The sequence below is a fragment of the Arachis hypogaea genome, chromosome 9, assembly GCF_003086295.3.
Source record: "Arachis hypogaea cultivar Tifrunner chromosome 9, arahy.Tifrunner.gnm2.J5K5, whole genome shotgun sequence".
In the NCBI taxonomy this organism is placed as follows: Eukaryota; Viridiplantae; Streptophyta; class Magnoliopsida; order Fabales; family Fabaceae; genus Arachis; species Arachis hypogaea.
Window position 1 is genome coordinate 30,795,745 of NC_092044.1, and position 21,418 is coordinate 30,817,162.

Here is a 21,418-nt window from a genome sequence, read left to right on the forward strand (position 1 = left end):
GACAGCTTGATTTAGCCGCTTAGGCCTGGATTTTATTTCCTTAGGCCCTCCTATCCATTGATGCTCAAAGCCTTGGATCCTTTTTACCCTTGCCTTTTGGTTTTAAAAGCTATTGGCTTTTTCTGCTTGCTTTTTCTTTTTCTTTCTATTTTTTTCGCCATATATATATATATATATTTTTTTCGCAAGCTTCTTCTTTTTCACTGTTTTTTCTTGCTTCAAGAATCAATTTCATGATTTTTTAGATCATCAATAACATTTCTCTTTGTTCATCATTCTTTCAAGAGCCAACAGTTTTAACATTCATAAACAACAATATCAAAAGACATATGCACTGTTCAATCATTCATTCAGAAAACAAAAAGTATTGTCACCACATCAATATAATTAAATTAAATTCAAGGATAAATTCGAATTTCATGTACTTCTTGTTCTTTTGAATTAAAGCATATTTCATTTAAGAGAGGTGAAGGATTAATGGATTTTATTCATAGCTTTAAGACATGGTTACTACATACTAATGATCATGAAGTAGAGACACAAAACATAGATAAACTCAACATAAAAAAATCGAAAAGCAAAAAGAGATAAGAACAAGGAATGAATCCACCTTTAGTGGCGTCTTCTTCTTGAAGGACCAACAATGTTCTTAAGTTCTTCTATGTCCCTTCCTTGCCTTTGTTGTTCCTCCCTCATTGCTCTTTGATCTTCTCTTATTTCATGGAGAATGATGGAGTGCTCATGATGTTCCACCCTTAATTGTTCAACATTGTGGCTCAAATCTTCTAAGGAGGTGTTGAGTTGTTCCCAATAGTTGTTGGGAGGAAAGTGCATCCCTTGAGGCATCTCAGGGATTTCTTGATGATGAGCTTCCTCATGCATCTCTTGAGAACCGTGAAGGGTCTCTCTTGCTTGCTCCATCCTCTTCTTGGTGATGGGCTTATCCTCTTCAATGGAGATGTCTCCTTCTATGATAACTCCAGCTGAGTAACATAGATGGCAAATAAGGTGAGGAAAAGCTAGCCTTGCCATGGTGGAGGGCTTGTCGGCTATTTTGTAGATTTCATTGGAGATGACCTCATGAACTTCTACTTCCTCTCCAATCATGATGCTATGAATCATGATGGCCCGATCCACAGTAACTTCAGATCGGTTGCTAGTGGGAATGATGGAGCGTTGAATGAACTCCAACCATCCTCTAGCCACAGGCTTGAGGTCCAGTCTTCTTAGTTGAACTGGCTTGCCTTTGGAGTCTCTCTTCCATTGAGCTCCTTCCACACATATATCCGTAAGGACTTGGTCCAACCTTTGATTAAAGTTGACCCTTCTAGTGTAGGGGCGTTCATCTTCTTGCATCATGGGCAAGTGGAATGCCAACCTCACATTTTCCGGACTAAAATCTAAGTATTTTCCCCGAACCATTGTGAGATAATTCTTTGGACTCGGGTTCATACTTTGATCATGGTTCCTAGTGATCCATGCATTGGCATAGAACTCTTGAACCATTAAGATTCCGACTTGTTGCATGGGGTTGGTTAGGACTTCCCAACCTCTTCTTTGGATCTCATGTCGGATCTCTGGGTACTAATTTTTCTTGAGCTTGAAAGGGACCTCAGGGATCACCTTCTTCTTTGCCACAACATCATAGAAGTGGTCTTGATGGCTCTTGGAGATGAATCTTTCCATCTCCCATGACTCGGAGGTGGAAGCTTTTGTCTTTCCTTTTCCTTTTCTAGAGGATTCTCCGGCCATAGGTGCCATTGATGGTAATGGAAAAACAAAAAGCTTATGCTTTTACCACACCAAACTTAAAATATTGCTCGCCCTCGAGCAAAAAAAGAAAGAAGAGAAGAAGAAGAAGAACAAGAAATTGGAGGAGAGTGAGGGGAGATGGATTCGGCCAAGGTATAGTAGAGGGGGTAGTGTTGTGTGAAAATGAAGTAGAATGGAAGGGTATATATAGGGAGAGGGGAGAGGGTAGGTTCGGCCATTTAGGGTGGGATTGGGTGGGAAAATATTTTTGAATTTTGAAGGTAGGTGGGGTTTATGGGGAAGAGTGGGTGGATGTGAGTGGTGAATAGGTGATTGGGAAGAGAGATTGAGGTGATTGGTGAAGGGTTTTTGGGAAGTGTGACATGGGGAAGAGTAAAATAGGATTAGGAGGTAAGGTGGGAATATAGTAGGTGGGGATCCTGTGGGGTCCACAGATCCTGAGGTGTCAAGGAATTCCATCCTTGCACCAAATAGGCATGTAAAATGCCTTTGCATACCATTCTGGTGTTTAAACGCCGAGTGGTGCATGTTCTGGGCGTTCAACGCCCAGATGTAACATGTTTCTGGCGTTGAACGCCAGTTTCATGCTTGTTACCGGCGTTCAGCGCCAACTTTTCCTCTAGGCACATTCCTGGCGTTCAGTGCCAGAATGTTGCTTGTTTCTGGCGTTCAGCGCCAGTTTCATGCTCTGTTCTGGCGTTGAACGCCAGCCAGATGCTCCTTACTGGCGTTGAACGCCAGTCTGTGCTTCCTCCAGGGTGTGATTTTTTTTCTGCTGTTTTTGATCCTATTTTTAATTTTTATATTTTTTTCGTGACTCCTCATGATCATGTACCTAATAAAACACAAAATAACAATAAAATAAAAATTAGATAAATAAAATTGGGTTGCCTCCCAACAAGCGCTTCTTTAATGTCAATAGCTTGACAGTGGCTCTCATGGAGCCACAGAGGTGATCAGGTCAATGTTGTATAGTCCCAACACCAAACTTAGAGTTTGGATATGGGGTCTTAACACCAAACTTATAGTTTGGTTGTGGCCTCACAACACCAAACTTAGAGTTTGACTGTGGGGGCTCTTCTTGACTCTGAACTGAGAGAAGCTCTTCATGCTTAATCTCTTTTGTCACAGAGGGATGGCCATGTGCCTTAAACACAAGGTAGTCCCCATTCAATTGAAGGACTAGTTCACCTCTGTTGACATCTATCACAGCTCCTGCTGTGGCTAGGAAAGGTCTTCAAAGGATAATGCATTCATCCTCTTCCTTGCTAGTGTCTAAGATTATGAAATCAGTAGGGATGTAAAGGCCTTCAACCTTTACTAACACGTCCTCGACTATTCCATAAGCTTGTCTCAATGACTTGTCTGCCAATTGTAATGAGAACAAGGCAGGTTGTACCTCAATGATCCCCAGCTTCTCCATTACAGAGAGTGGCATAAGATTTATTCCTGACCCCAGATCACATAGAGCCTTTTCAAAGGTCATGGTGCCTATGGTACAAGGTATTAAGAACTTGCCAGGATCTTGTCTCTTTTGAGGTAAAATCTTCTGACTCCAAGTATCTAGTTCACTAATGAGCAAGGGAGGTTCACTTTCCCAAGTCTCATTACCAAACAACTTGGCATTCAGCTTCATGATAGCTTCTAAATATTGAGCAACTTGCTCTCCAGTCACATCTTCATCCTCTTCAGAGGAAGAATAGTCTTCAGAGCTCATGAATGGCAGAAGGAGATTTAATGGAATCTCTATGGTCTCTGTATGAGCCTCAGATTCTTTTGGATCCTTAATAGGAAACTCCTTCTTGCTTGAAGGACGTCCCAGGAGGTCTTCTTCACTAGGATTTTCGTCCTCCTCCTCCCTTGTGCATTCGGCCATATTGATTATATCAATGGCCTTGCACTCTCCTTTTGGATTCTCTTCTGTATTACTTGGGAGAATACTGAGAGAAGTTTCAATGACTTTCTTACTCAGCTGGCCCACTTGTGCCTCCAGATTTCTGATGGAGGATCTTGTTTCACTCATGAAATTGAAAGTGGCCTTTGACAGATCAGAGACTAGATTGGCTAAATTAGAAGTGTTTTGTTCAGAATTCTCTGTCTGTTGCTAAGAAGATGATGGATAAGGCTTGCTATTGCTCAGCCTATTGCGTCCACCATTGTTAAAGCCTTGTTGAGGCTTTTGTTGATCCTTCCATGAGAAATTTGGATGATTTCTCCATTATGAGTTATAGGTGTTTCCATAAGGTACACCCATGTAATTGACCTCTGCCATTGCAGGGTTTTCAGGATCATAAGCTTCTTCAGAAGCTGCCTCTTTAGTACTGTTGGATGCATGTTGCCATCCATTCAGATTTTGAGAGATCATGTTGACCTGTTGAGTCAACACTTTGTTCTGAGCCAATATGGTATTCAGAGCATCAATTTCAAGAACTCCTTTCTTCTGAGGTATCCCATTATTCATGGAATTCCTCTCAGAAGTGTACATGAATTGGTTGTTTGCAACCATGTCAATGAGTTCTTGAGCCTCTTCAGGCGTTTTCTTTAGGTGAATAGATCCACCTGCAGAATGGTCCAATGACATTTTCGAAAATTCAGATAGACCATAATAGAATATATCTAATATGGTCCATTCTGAAAACATGTCAGATGGACATCTTTTGGTCAGCTGCTTGTATCTTTCCCAAGCTTCATAGAGGGATTCACCATCTTTTTGTTTGAAGATTTGAACATCCACTCTCAGCTTGCTCAGCTTTTGAGGAGGAAAGAATTTATCCAAGAAGGCTGTGACCAGCTTATCCCAGGAGTCCAGGCTATCCTTAGGTTGTGAATCCAACCATATTCTAGCTCTGTCTCTTACAGCAAAAGGGAAAAGCATGAGTCTGTAGACTTCAGGATCAACTCCATTCGTCTTTACAGTCTCACAAATCTGCAAGAACTCAGTTAAAAACTGATAAGGATCTTCAGATGGAAGTCCATAAAACTTGCAGTTTTGTTGCATTAAGGCAACTAGTTGAGGTTTCAGCTCAAAATTATTGGCTCCAATGGCAAGAATGGAGATGCTTCTTCCATCAAATTTGGACGTTGGCTTTGTGAAGTCACCAAGCATTCTCCTTGCATTATTATTATTTTCGGCTCCCATCTCCTTCTCTTGTTCTAATGTTTCTGAAAGGTTACCTTTAGATTGTTGTAACTTAGCTTCTCTTAATTTTCTCTTCAGAGTCCTTTCAGGTTCTGGATCAATTTCAACAAGAGTGCCTTTTTCCTTGTTCCTGCTCATATGAAAGAGAAGAAAACAAGAAAAGAAGAGGAATCCTCTATGTCACAGTATAGAGATTCCTTTATGTTAGTAGAAAAAGAAAGGGGAGAAGAATGAAGAAGAGTGGGTTCGGATATTTAGGTGAAGAGAGGTGAAGAGAAGTGTTAGTAATTAAATAATTAAATAGAATAAGAGAGAAGAGATAGAAAATTCGAAAATAATTAAAAAAAGGGTTAGTAATTTTTGAAAATTAGAAATAAGATAAGATTAAAATTAAAATTTAAAAAAAAAGAATTTTTGAAAAAGAGATGAGATATTTTCAAAAATTAGAGAGGGAAAAGTAGTTAGGTGGTTTTGAAAAAGATAAGAAACAAACAAAAAGTCAAAGAGTTAGTTGAAAAGGATATTAAAATCAAATTTGAAAAGATAAGAAGATAAGAGGTTAGATAAGATATTTTGAAATCAAATTTTGAAAAAGATAAAATTTTTGAAAAAGATAAGATAAAAGATAAAAAGATATGTTTGAAAAAGATTTAATTTTTAAAATTACTTAACTAACAAGAAACTAAGAGATAAGATTCTAGAACTTAAAGATTGAACCTTTCTTAACAAGCAAGTAACAAACTTCAAATTTTTGAATCAATCACATTAATTGTTAGCTAATTTTCGAAAATTTGATATAAAGGTAAGAAAAAGATTTTGAAAATATTTTGAAAAAGATTTTTGAAATTTTTGAAAAAAAAGGAAAAAAATGGAAAAGATATGATTTTTGAAAAAGATTTTGAAAAGATAAGATTTTTAAATTTGAAAATTTGACTTGACTTGTAAGAAACAACTAATTTTAAAAATTTTTGACTAAGTCAACTCAAATTTTCGAAAATTATGAGAAAATTAAGGAAAGATATTTTTTTGATTTTTTGAATTTTTAATTATGAGAGAGAAAAACACAAACATGACCCAAAACATGAAAATTTTGGATCAAAACACTTAATGCATGCAAGAACACTATGAATGTCAAGATGAACACCAAGAACACTTTGAAGATCATGATGAACATCAAGAACATATTTTTGAAAAAAAATTTTGATGCAAAGAAAATATGGAAGACACCAAACTTAGAAATCTTTAATGCATGGACTCTAACAAACAAAAAATGCATATGAAAAACAAGAAAAAACACCAAACAAGAAAACATCAGGATCAAACAAGAGGACTTACCAAGAACAGCTTGAAGATCATGAAGAACACTATGGATGCATGAATTTTTCGAAAAAAATGCAAGAAAAATTTTTAAAGCATGCAATTGACACCAAACTTAAAAATTAACTCAAGACTCAAACAAGAACACAAAATATTTTTGGTTTTTATGATTTTATGAATTTTTTTTGTATTTTTATTAATTTTTTCAAAAAATATTATTAGAAAAACGAAAAATAAATAAAAAAAATTTTGAAAGATTTTTTTGAAAACTTTTTGAAAAGAAAATTACCTAATCTGAGCAACAAGATGAACCGTCAGTTGTCCATACTCGAACAATCCCTGGCAACGGCACCAAAAACTTGGTGGACGAAATTGTGATTCCTTTGTTTTTGTATTTTGTAAAATTCATTGCTTTTTCAACTATGTGTGGACACAACTCCGTTCAACTTAACCAGCAAGTGTACTGGGTCATCCAAGTAATACCTTACGTGAGTAAGGGTCGATCCCACAGAGATTGTTTGTATGAAGCAAGCTATGGTCACCTTGTAAATCTCAGTTAAGTGGATTCATAGGGTCAAATGTAATTGGATTAGATAATTAAAAGATAAATAAAATAAAAAAGGATAGAAATACTTATGTAGATCAATAGTGGGAATTTCAGATAGGCGTGTGGAGATGCTAGAATCCTTTCGAATCTCAACTTTCTTATTGCTTTCATCCAATTATTCTTACTCCTTTCCATGGCAAGCTGTATGTAGGGCATCACTATCATCAATGGCTACTTTTAATCCTCTCGGGAAAATGGTCCTATGCGCTGTCACTGCACGGCTAATCGTCTGGAGGCATCACCCTTGACAATGGCTACATCCCATCCTCTCAGTGAAAATGGTCCAAATACTCTGTCACAGCACGGCTAATCATCTGTCGGTTCTCAATTAGGTTGGAGTAGAATTCCTTGATTCTTTTGCGTTTGTCATCACGCCCAGCCTTCAGGAGTTTGAAGCTCGTCACAGTCATTCAATACTGGAATCCTACTCGGAATACCACAGACAAGGTTAGACTTTCCGGATTCCTGGGATCCTACTCGGAATACCACAGACAAGGTTAGACTTTCTGGACCATGAATGCCGTCATCTATCTAGCTTATACCACGAAGATTCTGTTGGGGAATCTATGAGATATGCGCCCGGCCTAAAGTAGAACGGAAGTGGTTGTCAGTCACGCACGTTCATAGGTGAGAATGATGATGAGTGTCATGGATTATCACATTCATCAAGTTGAAGTGCAACGTATATCTTGGAATAAGAATAAAAGAGAATTGGATAAAAAGTAATAGTAATTGTATTGAAACTTGAGGTACAGCAGAGCTCCACACCCTTAATCTATAGTGTGCAGAAATTCCACCGTTGAAAATACATAAGTGAAAGGTTCAGGCATGGCCGAATGGCCAGCCTCCTGAATGATCAAAAGACTGAATGATCAAAGACTAAAAAAATCAAAAGATTAAACTGTCAAAAGATGTCTAATACAATAGTAACTTATCCTATTTATACTAGACTAGCTACTAGGGTTTACATGAGTAAGTAATTGATGTATAAATCCACTTCTGGGGCCCACTTGGTGTATGCTTGGGCTGAGCTTGATCTATCCACGAGCTGAGGCTTTTCTTGGAGTTGAACTCCAAGTTATAACGTGTTTTGGGCGTTCAACTCCGGATCATGACGTGTTTCTGGCGTTTAACTCCAGACAGCAGCATGTACTTGGCGTTCAACGCCAATTTACGTTGTCAATTTCCGAATAAAGTATGGACTATTATATATTGCTGGAAAGCTCTGGATGTCTAATTTCCAAACCCGTTGAGAGCACGCCAATAGGAGTTCCGTAGCTCCAGAAAATCCATTTTGAGTGCAGGGAGGTCAGATTCCAACAGCATCAGCAGTCCTTTTGTCAGCCTCTTTCAGAGTTTTGCTCAAGTCCTCAATTTCAGCCAGAAATTACCTGAAATCACAGAAAAACACACAAACTCATAGTAAAGTCCAGAAATGTGAATTTAACATAAAAACTAATGAAAACATCCCTAAAAGTAGCTTGAACTTACTAAAAACTACCTAAAAACAATGCCAAAAAGCGTATAAATTTTCCGCTCATCACATGCAAAGTGGAGAAATCATGAAAAGTCAAAGAAGTTGAACTTGCCCATGGACGCGCGTGCACCTGCGAATCACCCCATGGACGCGTACGCGTGCTGTGCGCGTACGCGTCGGTGCCGTTTTATGATTTTTTTAATGAAAACGTGGCCAACGAATTCTGAAGGGTTGTGGGGCCCAATTGCAACCAACTTTGGCGCCAAAGATGCTATTTAAAGCCAAGGACTGAAGAGCAAAGGGAGATTAGTTCATTCACACACATTAGGATTAGTTTAGAGGTAGTTTCTAGAGAGAGAAGCTCTCTCTTCTCTCTAGGATTAGGATTAGGATTAGGTTTAGTTCTTAGATCTAGGTTTTAATCTTTGCTTTCTTCTATTTCTACCTCTCAATTCTTTGTTGCTACATTCATCTTCTTCTACTCTTTTGTTGTAATTTCCTTTATGTTGTTCTTATATTTTGTTGTAGATCTAGTATTGTTCCTTCTACATTCTTCCGATTCAATAAGAGGTAATTCATAATAATTATTCTTCTTTACTTTTCTATTGTTGATCTCTTGCCTTTATAGTTAGATCTCTCTTTAATTCTTGCAATTTATGCTGTTTACTTTTATTGCCTTTTATGTGTTTGTTGAAATGCCTCTTCTAGATATAGTATAGATTTTGTTCCTCTTGGCCTAAGTAGAGTAATTAGTGACTCTTGAGTTATCTAATTCCTTTGTTGATTGATAATTGGAGAGATTGCTAATTGGTTTGGAGTGCACTAAAGCTAGTCTTTCCTTGGGAGTTGGCTAGGACTTGTGGCTCAAGTCAATTCATCCACTTGACTTTCCTTTATTTAGTAAGGGTTAACTAAGTGGTAGCAATGAACAATTCTCATCACAATTGAGGAGGATAACTAGGATAGGACTTCTATTTTCATACCTTGCCAAGAGCCTTTTATAGTTGTTAGTTTATTTTCATTGCCATTTACTTTTCATGCTTCTTATCCAAAACCCCAAAATAACTCATAACCAATAACAAGACACTTTATTGTAATTCCTAGGGAGAACGACCCGAGGTTTGAATACTTCGGTTTATAAAATTAGGGGTTTATTACTTGTGACAAACAATCTTTTGTATGAAAGGATTTTTGATTGGTTTAGAAACTATACTTGCAACGAGACTTCAATAGTGAAATTCTATACCGTCAAAAATCCAATCATCAAAATGGCACCGTTGCTGGGGAGTTGCAATGGTGTTATGTTATTGGTTATTGTATATATGTGAATATTGTGAATATGTTTGCTTTTTGCTTCTTTGTTAGTTTTTAGTTTGTTCTCTTTATTTGTTCCTATTTTTTGTTTTTTCCCTCTCTTACTATCATGAATTCTCACTTTGGCTATGAGTGTGATTACAATTATGTTGTAGGTGATGAGAACTACAATGAGAATGTGTATCAAGGATGGGATAACCAAAGGTGGGAGGAGCCATATGCATATGATCAATCCTCATGGCAACAACCCCCACCAATGCACTATGAAGAAGAGCCATTCTATGATGCATATCAAGCCAATGGCTATGGTGAATCACCTTGTGACTTTCAAGAACCACCACCATATGCCTATGAACCATATCCTCAACATAACTCTCAACCATACTCACAAGCCCCTTCTTACCAACCACCTTCATATGACCCTGACACATACCCATCCTACCAACAACCATATAAACCATATGAACCATATATAGAGCCACCACCATTCCAACATCAATATTTTCAAGAGCCACCTCCCCCATATTATTACCAAGATGAACCACCCCCAATATATGAAAATCTTCAACCACAAGATGAATTCTACCTTCCACCACAACCTCCAATGGAAGAGTACTCATGTCCATCGATCCAAGACCTATATGATCCCTACCATGATATCCAAGCGGAACAAGAGTCAAGGGATCGTCTCAAGGAAGCATTGGATCAATTTCAAGCAACCATGGAGTGTGTTGTCCAACAAGTGGAAAGAGCGGAAAACATAGAACCACCACAATTTTACCAAGAAGAACCACCTTCCTATTATGAACCCTTCTCCCAAAATGAAGAACCCTTCCACCCACCCCAACCTCTAATGGATGAAACCCTTGGTGTTCTTGTTCAAGGGCAAGAAGAGATGAAAAGGGATGTGCAAAATTTCATGGCCGCCTTGGATGCGGTAACAAATCAATTAGCATCCCAATGCTTGAACACTCAAGGAACTCCCATGGCTACATGTGGAGGATCAAATGAAGAACATAGCATGAAGGAGAGATTGGAAACTCCGGTGGGAAATGAAGGAAATTGCTTTGTATTGGAACAATTGGAGGAAGCTTTAATTGTTGAAGACAAGGAAGAAGTGGTAGAAGACTTAGGAGATGCGGAGCCTCCATGGGAACATAGAGTTGAAGAAAACCCCTCCAAGATGATTGAAATCGATGCTAGGGAGGAAAGTGCACACCTTCCAAGGCATACTCCATATGAAGACTTGGATGGGATAGAGCAAGGATTGAGTTCCCTTGGTGATGAAGATCAAGCATCAAGTCTTAATGGTGAAGAATCCTTTGAGCATGAAGAACCTTCTCCCGTTGGATTTGAAAGCATTGAGGAGGTAAATTTTTCTCACCCTCCCTATTATGATTTGAGTAAAGGAAAAGGTTTAGATAAAATTGTTGAACAAAGGATTGAGATCAAGAGATCTTGTGAAGAGGTGGAAGTCCTTAGAAATAGAAGGATGGGAGTGGAATACGCTTTGTCAAGATCTTTGGAAGCATCTTTGCCTAGGTTGTCATCTACGCCTTCACTTGAGTGGGTAAAATTCATTTCTATTAGCTTTATTGTCCCACTTGAGTATGGCTTGCTTGAAATGGATGGTCAACTTAGGATGCTTTGTGGGATGAAGCATAAGCGAAAGATGTTTCGTGGTTGGCGTTGCAGATCAAGGCTCATTATGGTTGATGCATCAAACATGAGATATAAAGGTTGGAGTAGTGCTCAAATAGATGGGTCTAGGAGGATTGTTGGCTCACCTTACTCACCACCCGGATGGACTAATAATGATGATCAACCTCAAGACGGGTGTGAAAATAAAGTGTGGGACCCCGGATTACAAGAAGAGGATCAACTTTGGGAGCCCCAAGCTTGTGAAGAACTCCATCAACACTTGGCTCAATCCATGAAGAATCTTGGGGCACAATGGAGAACCAAGCATTGGTGGGAGTTCCAAGATGAGTACAAGCACAAGCCACCTTGAGAGAAGCTCCCCATAAGTCCAACTTAAGGACAATAAACAAAAGTGCTAGGTGGGAGACACCCCACCATGGTAACATCTTTTCATTTTCTTTCTTTGTACATATTGGTAGAATTAGTTTACTTTCTTGTTTTTATTGTTTTAATGAGTCTAATTGGTAGTTTAGCATGTTAAATAAGGTTTTAAGGTGTTTTGGTAGCTGTTTGGAGGTTTGGAATGCTTGGATTGGTGCAAAAACATAGAAAATTTTTGAAAACAGAGCACCATCCACGCGTACGCGCACTGCGTGCGTACGCGTACATTGAGCATTTTCGACCATCCATGCGAGCGCGCCATGCGTGCGTACACGTGGATTGAGAAGTTCCACCTTCCATACCTTGACTCGAGAGTTAGGGCTGCACTGTGCGGAAATTGGGCCTGAGGCACAAACTAATTCACGCGTACGCGCACACGACGCGTACGCACCACTCTCAAAATAAATCATTGGCGCGCGCGCGTCATGTACGCGTACGCACGGATGCCCTCATTTCAAACAATTCTTTTCCTCTCTCCTTTCCATTTCTTTCCTTCCCCTTTCTCCCTCCCTTCTCCTACCCCTCATCCAACACCTCTAAACACCATTGATAACCATTTATTTTAGTTAGTTAATTAGTTAGTTAGTTGATTAGTTAGTTAGTTTTAGTTAGTTTTTCATTTTATTTTCTCTTTTTCATCGTAAGTGTTGGATTGTTATTCTTGTTTACCATTAATTGCTGTTGAGTATTAAAAAGGGATGTTTTCTTAACATCATTATGTTTATAATCTTTGTTGGATTCTATTGTTGAGGTTATATTTTGCTACTTGGTTTTGTCTTTTTCATGCTTACCTTTTAAGAATTCCAAGTGATGAGAATTGCCTTTGAGCTTACAACTCTTTTGAATTGCATGTTGTAGCTAGCCACCATGTGATTTGAACCTTCTCTTTGAATCGGCAAATTCTTGATGGATGATGTTGAGCATTTACCTTAATGCATTGTATTTCATGATTATATCCATCCATATGTTTGACTTGAATGTTTTCATGCTTCTTTAATGCTTGTTTTACCTTACAAGTTCACTTAAAGCATCTCAAGCACACTAGGATAAGTGAAGTGCATGCTTCTTTTGTGACATAACTTTTAGGCTAATGTGTGTTCTAAACCGCGCAATTTAGAATTTACACACATATTTGTCATCAATGTCACACTAATCCACTCACTCAATTCTAGTTATTTACCTCATTCCAACATTGTATGCTTCCTTGCTTTTGTTTCCTCATCTTATGGTGTTACATTTTTGTTTTTCATAATTGATGCACCACAAGCCATAACGGAAGCAAGACTAAGAACACGTAGCAATCCGGAGAGTCGCCATACCCCATTGCTCATCTTTGAGTGCACCGAGGACGGTGCAAACTTTTAAGTGTGGGGAGGTCGTCCGACCGGCCGGCGATTTTGGGTGACAAATTTCTAATCTTAACACTTTTGCATTTCATTTTAGGTTTTTAGGATTTTTGTTGCATTTTCTTAATTTTGCATATATATACAAAATAAGCTTAGTCAAAATAATGAAATTTTTCAAGGATTTCTATCTATAGGGCACCTCAATTGATTTGAGTGAAAACTTTTCATTAAACTTGCTTGAATTATATATCTTGTGAATCATGTTTTTTGAGCTAAGAACACAAGCAAGTGAGATTTGAGCCTAATGGTGTGGTTACATCTTATAACCACCTATTTTTCCTTCTTGTGTGCATTATTCTCTTCCTATGATTGTAATCTTTGATTTGTTTGATTCTTTATGTCCATTATTTTGTGTATTCATGCATTTATATGATTGAGGCCATCATTTCATTAGCTCATTTACCCAAAAAGCCGTACCTTTTATCTTCCATTGTTAGCCAATTTTGAGCCTACGATTAACCCACTTGTTCTTAATTTTAGCACATTACAAGCCTAAAGCGGAAAACAATAAAAGTCCTTAATTTGGATCTTTGATTAGCTTAGGCTAGTGTGTGTGAGTATCATTCAAGTGTGGGAACCTTGGAACATTGGGTGAATAAAAAGGTAGTTTTGTATTTTTATTGAAAATATTGGGAATTGGGTACATGCTCATATATTGATCAAATGTATAGACCTTATGCATTGATGCTCTTGTATATAGAAAGAAAAATATGAGAAAAACAAAAGAAAAAGAAAAGAAAAATAATATGGAAAAGGAAAAGAAAAAAATAGAAAAGAAAGAAAAAGTAGAAAAAGAAAGAAATAAAAAGGGGACAAAATGCCCCAAAGCAAAGTGTAGCTCAATAAAATCAATGCTTGAGTGTTGTGAAATGAAAAGGAAATACATGAGTATGTGAAAAAGTGAAAAATGGGTAGTTAGGTTAGAACTTAATTGTATAGAATGTCATAGGTTAGGTGGGAAGTCTAAACTTATCAAAGATTCAAATCTCAAGCTCACTTAACCAAATATGCATCCTACCTTGACCCTAACCCCATTACAACCTAAGGAAAAGACCTCATGATGAATGTGTGCATGCATTGAATAAATGTTGATTATTAGAAGAAGAACAAATCTTGGAAAGCATGATTAGGGGAGAATTGAGTGAATCAACCCTAAACACTTGAGCGAATAGAGTGCAAACACTACCGGTGAGGGTTCGATTACTCAATTACATGTTTCCACCCATAATGTCAATTTTCATGCAAGTTTGTAAAAATATTTAATAGCTCAATTCAATTGTGGATTGGCATGGTTTTTAATACCCTTAGCCCTTGTGCATATATGCTTCTTGGGAATTGATTTATTTTGACCAAGCAATTGCATTCATTTAGATAGTTGCATGTAGGTAGATTGCATTTAGTTAGTTCCATTGAATAAATGCCATATCCTTACTTCATTCTTGGTTTAAGCATGAGGACATGCTTGGTTTAAGTGTGGGGAGGTTGATAAACCCCGTTTTGACGGTTTATCTTGTATTGATTTTAAGAGATTTTATCACCTTTTACCCACATTTATTCAATGAAACAGCATGGTTTTGTGATTGTCTCCTTATTTGTGCTTAGATGTGAAAACATGCTTTTAGACCCTTAATTTGATGGTTTTAATCTCCCTTTGATTCCACTAGATGCCTTGATATGTTTGTTAGTGATTTCAGATTGAAAAGGGCTAGGAATGGATCAAAGGAGTGAAGAGGAAAGCATGCAAAGTGGAGAAATCATGAAAAGTCAAAGAAGTTGAACTTGCCCATCCCTGGCGCTCGCGCGCACTTGCGAATCACCCCATGGACGCGTACGCGTGCTGTGCGCGTACGCGTCGGTGCCGTTTTATGATTTTTTAATGAAAACGTGGCCAACGAATTCTGAAGGGTTGTGGGGCCCAATTGCAACCAACTTTGGCGCCAAAATGCTATTTAAAGCCAAGGATTGAAGAGAAAAGGAGATTAGTTCATTCACACACATCAGGATTAGTTTAGAAGTAGTTTCTAGAGAGAGAAGCTCTCACTTCTCTCTAGGATTAAGATTATGATTAGGTTTAGTTCTTAGATCTAGGTTTTAATCTTTGCTTTCTTCTATTTCTACCTCTCAATTCTTTGTTGCTACATTCATCTTCTTCTACTCTTTTGTTGTAATTTCCTTTATGTTGTTCTTATATTTTGTTGTAGATCTAGTATTGTTCCTTCTACATTCTTCCGATTCAATAAGAGGTAATTCATAATAATTGTTGTTCTTTACTTTTCTATTGTTGATCTCTTGCCTTTATAGTTAGATCTCTCTTTAATTCTTGCAATTTATGCTATTTACTTTTATTGCCTTTTATGTGTTTGTTGAAATGCCTCTTCTAGATATAGTATAGATTTTGTTCCTCTTGGCCTAGGTAGAGTAATTAATGACTCTTGAGTTATCTAATTCCTTTGTTGATTGATAATTGGAGAGATTGCTAATTGGTTTGGAGTGCACTAAAGCTAGTCTTTCCTTGGGAGTTGGCTAGGACTTGTGGCTCAAGTCAATTCATCCACTTGACTTTCCTTTATTTAGTAAGGGTTAACTAAGTGGTAGCAATGAACAATTCTCATCACAATTGAGGAGGATAACTAGGATAGGACTTCTATTTTCATACCTTGCCAAGAGCCTTTTATAGTTGTTAGTTTATTTTCATTGTCATTTACTTTTCATGCTTCTTATCCAAAACCCCAAAATAACTCATAACCAATAACAAGACACTTTATTGTAATTCCTAGGGAGAACGACCCGAGGTTTGAATACTTCGGTTTATAAAATCAGGGGTTTGTTACTTGTGACAAACAATCTTTTGTATGAAAGGATTTTTGATTGGTTTAGAAACTATACTTGCAACGAGACTTCAATAGTGAAATTCTATACCGTCAAAAATCCAATCATCAGTTCACCACTGTATCACCTTTAAATGTACTTGTAGACCTTTCCAGTATTTGCTTGCTCAGTTGGCCCACTAGCACCTCTAAATTTCTAATGGAGGCTCTGGTTTCCTGCATAACTTGTGCTTCTGTACTTGCCACTTGTCTACTTATCACGGTGATAGCCTTGTATTCCTCTCTTGGATTTGGAATTGTGTTTCCAGGAAGGCTATTAGTGGTCCTCTGATCAATTTTATTAACTCTGGTGGCTATTTGACCCATTTGAGTCTCCAGGTTCTTAATGGATGCTCTGGTTTCCTGTCTAAAATCCGTCAATATTGCTTCCAAATCATTATTCTGTTGGAAACTGCCCTGAGAATTATTGTTGAAGTTTTGAGGTCTTTGAGGTTGATCCCTCCATCCAAAATTTGGGTGATTTCTCCATCCCTGGTTGTATGTCTTAGAATATGAGTCATTGTTGGGATTCCTGGGACCACTCCCCATGTAATTCACCTGTTCAAAAGAAGGTTGAGCATAATCATAATTATCATTTTGCATAGAGTTACCTACCATGTCATATGAGACTTCATGTGGTGGATTTTGTGTGTTGATAGCTGATACTTGCATGCCACCCATCTGTCGAGTAAGTAGATTTATTTGCTGAGACATCAGCTTGTTCTGAGCGAGAAGAGCATTAATAGCTTCTACTTCCAACACACCCCTCTTCTGAGGGGTTTTAGAGTTCACTAGATTCCTGTTAGATGAGTATAAATATTGGTTACTAGCAACCAATTTAATAAGCTCAATAGTCTCCTCCGGTGTCTTCTTCTTGTGCAATAAACCTCCTACAGAATTGTCTAAGCACATTTTGGACATTTCTCCCAAGCCTTTATAAAAAATATCTAGTTGAGTCCATTTGGAGAACATGTCTGGATGGCATTGCCTAATCAGTAGCTTGTATCTCTCCCAAGCTTCATACAGAGTCTCACCATCCTTCTATCTGAAGGTCTGAACCTCCATCCTAAGCTTAGTCAGCTTCTTTGGTGGGAAAAATTTAGTGAGAAACTCAGTAACCACCTTGTTCCAAGTGTCCAAACTCTCCTTGGGTTGGGAATCTAGCCATAGCTTTGCTCCATCCCTCAGAGCAAATAGAAAGAGCATGAGTTTGTACACATCTGGGTTTACTCCATTTGTCTTCACAATATCGCAAATTTGCAGAAAACTAGAGATAAGTTGATTTGGGTCTTCGTAGGGAAGACCGTGATACTGGTAGTTTTGTTGCACCAGAGTGACCAGTTGAGGCTTCAACTCAAAGTTATTCGCAGCAATAGGAGGCACCACAATGCTCTTTCCATATAGATCTGCAGTAGGAGCAGAGAAAGAGCCAATTACTCTCCTTTGTTCATTCTCATTTGGATTTGCTGCATTGGCATTCTCAGTATTAGTCAGATCCATAGTGGATTCTGCAGCCTTGTAAAGTCTTGCTTGTTGTAAACGCCGCCTGAAAGTCCTTTCAGGTTCAGGATCAAAGTCTAAGAGATGTTCTTTGTCTCTGTTCCTGCGGATAAACAAACAGAAAACAAGAAAGAATGGGAATCTCTACGTCAGAGAATTCCCAGTGAGGTAACCTGTGTAAAGAAATAAAAATAATACTAATTAAAATAAATAAATAGAATAAATAACCAGGTAACACCAAACTTAATTTCAAAAATTAAGAAAGATATTAGTGCTATTTATTTATTTAAAATTTTATTTTTTTAAATTTTTTTTAAAATAATTTTTAATAAAATTAAAAATAAAACCCCTAATCTAAGCAATCAAACAACTAATAGTTGTTAATCACTATCAATTTCCCGGCAACGGCGCCAAAAACTTGGTGTGGTATTTTACAACCCACACTACTAACCGGAAAGTGCACCGGGTCGTACAAAGTAATACCTTACGTGAGTAAGGGTCGATCCCAGGAGGATTGACGGATTAAGCAACAATTATTGAGTGATAAGCTTAGTTAGGCAAGCAGAAAAGGGTTTTGAGATATTCAAAAAGTTTAAATTCGAACTTATAATATAAAAAGGATAGACAAATAAATAAGTTGGGAATAAAATATGGAGAAAACTGTTAAGACTTCAGAGTTATCTATTTTTGCAGATTAACTTTTCTTACTAACTATTTTAATTATGTAGGATTTAATTTATGGCAAACTATATGTGACTAGACCCTAATTCCTTAGACCTTTCTAGTATCCTCTAAAATTCATTAACTGCAAATTCCTTGGTCAATTAATTCCATTTAGAAGCTACATGATCAAATTCTAGTTTATATGCTACAAAAATTCTAATTATCCAAAAATAAGGGGATTATATGTCATGTATCCCGTTAATTCCAACTAATTAAAATTTAGGAGAATATGTTTTCAAGCTGTTGTTCAAGTAAAGAGCTTTTCCAAGTTTTACAAGAATTCAAATAGAAAAAGGGTCATACTTCCGTTCCACCCAAATTCATAAAATAAAGAGCGAAAACAATTCTTAAATAAAAATCCAAAACATAGACTAAAATAGAAAAAGCAATAAAATCAATCCATATAAATAGACAGAGCTCCTAACCTTAACAATGGAGGATTAGTTGCTCATGATTGAGAGGGTAAATAAGGGTTCTGGTAACAATATGTGTCTGTCTAAATGTACAGAGTTCCTATTTATAATTAATCCTAATAAATTTAAAATCTATTTATCTAAGAATAATATCTTTTCCTCAAAATCAGATTTGAATCTAAATTCGAAATAATTAACAAGTCTTCAGCTGATGGATGGGGACCACTTGCTTTATCCATTCTGCAGCTTTTAATCTGTGTTTTCTGGGCTGAAAACTGGGTTAAAAACAGCCCAAAAATCGTAACCAGCGTTTTCTGTATTATTGTAGATCGCGCATGTGATGCGTCCGTGTCGTCCACGCACTCGCGTCATTTGTGCAGATTCCAGTCCACGCGTTCGCGTCAGGCGCGCGATCGCATCATTGCGATTTCTCCATTCCGTGCGGTCGCGTGAGCCATGCGTCCGCGTTGGTCTTCGCTGGTCATCTCTTTGGTTTCTTCTTTTTCTCTGCAGAAACTTCATCAAATCCCTCCGAATGCTACCTAAAATAAATAAAATTGCACAAAACTCAAAATAGCATCCATAGTGGCTAAAATATAATTAATTCTTAATTAAACTCAACAAATTAGATGCAAATTCACTAGGAAAAGATAAATAAGATGCTCACGCATTAATTACTAGAGCACTTTTAGTAGGAGATACAGAAACAAGAGCAAATAACAACCTCTTGCACAAGTCCATGCCTCCATCCAAGCCTGTAGCATCCCAGCATAGCCCCCAATTGGAGTGTCCTCCTCACCTGCAAGTTCAATTGCTACGAATCAAAACAGATCTAGCATAGCATATTACACTACCTCTATTACACATGAACAATGCATAAAATAACTAAAAACAATACCACCCTTCATGAATGAAAAGTGGATCCAAGAAATTTGCAGGCGATATTGTCATCTTTTGAAAAGCTTCCCTTAGTGCCAACGTCCTCTGGTTGCGTCAAGGACGCCTGTTAAGTGGCTGATACAAAATCAAATAAAATCAATTGCTTAACTCAACTAGTTTTTCTAAATCATCAGCAAGAATGCGTAAGGCTAAAGTCAACACATTTGGTTCCTATTCAAAAATTGAATCAGAGACTCACAAGTGAAGGGACGACGGGAGTTCCAACCGAAGATGCCAGTTTAGGGGGAACCAGAGGTGCCTCCAACACGTTACTGGCAACAACAATGGCTTCGCATTCTGCGTCGGAGAGGCCAAGCTTGTGGAGTGGACCCGCATGGTTACCGTTGTGGGAATCATTTACTCTAACAGCGAAGAGGTGGAGAGGGCGAAGAAGGCCCTGTTACATAAGTACTCTCTTCTATTTTTGAATTGGACTTCACAGTCTCTATACAAAACTGAAACAATAAAATATGTATTAATACACTCAACAGGCTTGCGTGATATCTTTCCCTGTTCCCTAAAGAAAGAAACTAAAATAGGACATTTTGTATCTGAGCAGAAAATAATAGTAGAGATAGAGTTAAAATAAAATGGAAGCAATATAAGAGTACCTGATCAACAAACAGATCCTAATAAATCCCTTAATAAGGTCTTCTCTGATAATGGAGTGAACGAATTTCTTAGAAGCAATGATGACTCTCTTAGGGGTAATCTTCCAGACGTTATATAACTTATTCTAATTCTGGCAAAAAATTGAGAATTACACCCATTAGCAAACTGAAAATTAAACTAACAGGAAGAAAAGAATGAAATGATTATTTAGATGACATAATAGTACTTAGCATCGACAATTGGAGACCTTGAAATCTACCAAAGCACAGAAATTAGTGTCAATGATAACATTGAGAACAAGAATACTCACCTCAAAAGATGAACCAAAATATGTGACTTCATTGTTAGCACTGATCCACCTATGCTTTCTAGTAACATCAGCTACCTGTCCAACAATATTGTAAAGAAAAGTTCTTAGGTTGTAATATTTAATCTACTAAATCAAAACAATAAACAAGAATAACAAATAAAACTTCCTATATATACTATAACACTACAAGAACATGAAAAGATCACAATATACTTAGGGAATTGAACTTGAATAGATCAAACAAAAAATTCATTATAATAAACTACTAAATTCATTGCTCATAAATATATAGTGGCCAAATATATAGTATAGTTGCTGCCACTTGCAGCAGGACACAAAATAGGGAAAATGCTAATAGGAGAGTCTAATCTTTGATATGATAAGATTTAATTTACAGTGAGCAAATAAGACACAGTATCGGTTCACCGAACAATAATTAATATAGCAATTAAGCGAATAAACAATTCATCAAACACTTGGCGTGCTTGCGAATTTGAAACAATGTTCATCAATTAAAGAGATAATAAAACTCATTGAATGTTATATCACATAGCAAAGCATTTAGAATCTGAAAATGAAAAACAAAGAAATGAATAAAAAGGAAAAAGAGAAAGAGAACCGAAAATTGAGAATGAGTGGAACGAAGAAGAGCATGCAGAAGCGAGAGAATGCCGATGGAGAACACGAGAGTCATTTGTGGAGGAGAGTTGACAAAATATGAGCTTTCTCTTGCTCTTAGAGACTTGGGCATTGCGACAAGATCTAGAAACGCGTTGATAAAGGAGGTGTCTTGGCTCGATCTCAGTTGCTTTCTGGCAACAGCATAAAGGAGATGAACTTTAGTAGTGACGATGGCAGCAATGGCGGAAGAGGCAGCGGCGGCGGAGATGATGGTGGAGATGGCTATCGCAATCTTAGGGTTTCACTGAGCTCTCATCC

The 21,418-nt window shown here is 37.5% G+C and overlaps 1 non-coding gene across 1 annotated transcript; it reads left to right on the forward strand.

The window, feature by feature from the left end:
- Nucleotides 1-4,412: 4,412 nt before the first annotated feature.
- LOC112713522 (small nucleolar RNA R71) lies at nt 4,413-4,516 on the forward strand. The gene has a single exon (XR_003158495.1). It is a non-coding gene; the product is annotated as a small nucleolar RNA R71 (small nucleolar RNA).
- Nucleotides 4,517-21,418: the final 16,902 nt, after the last annotated feature.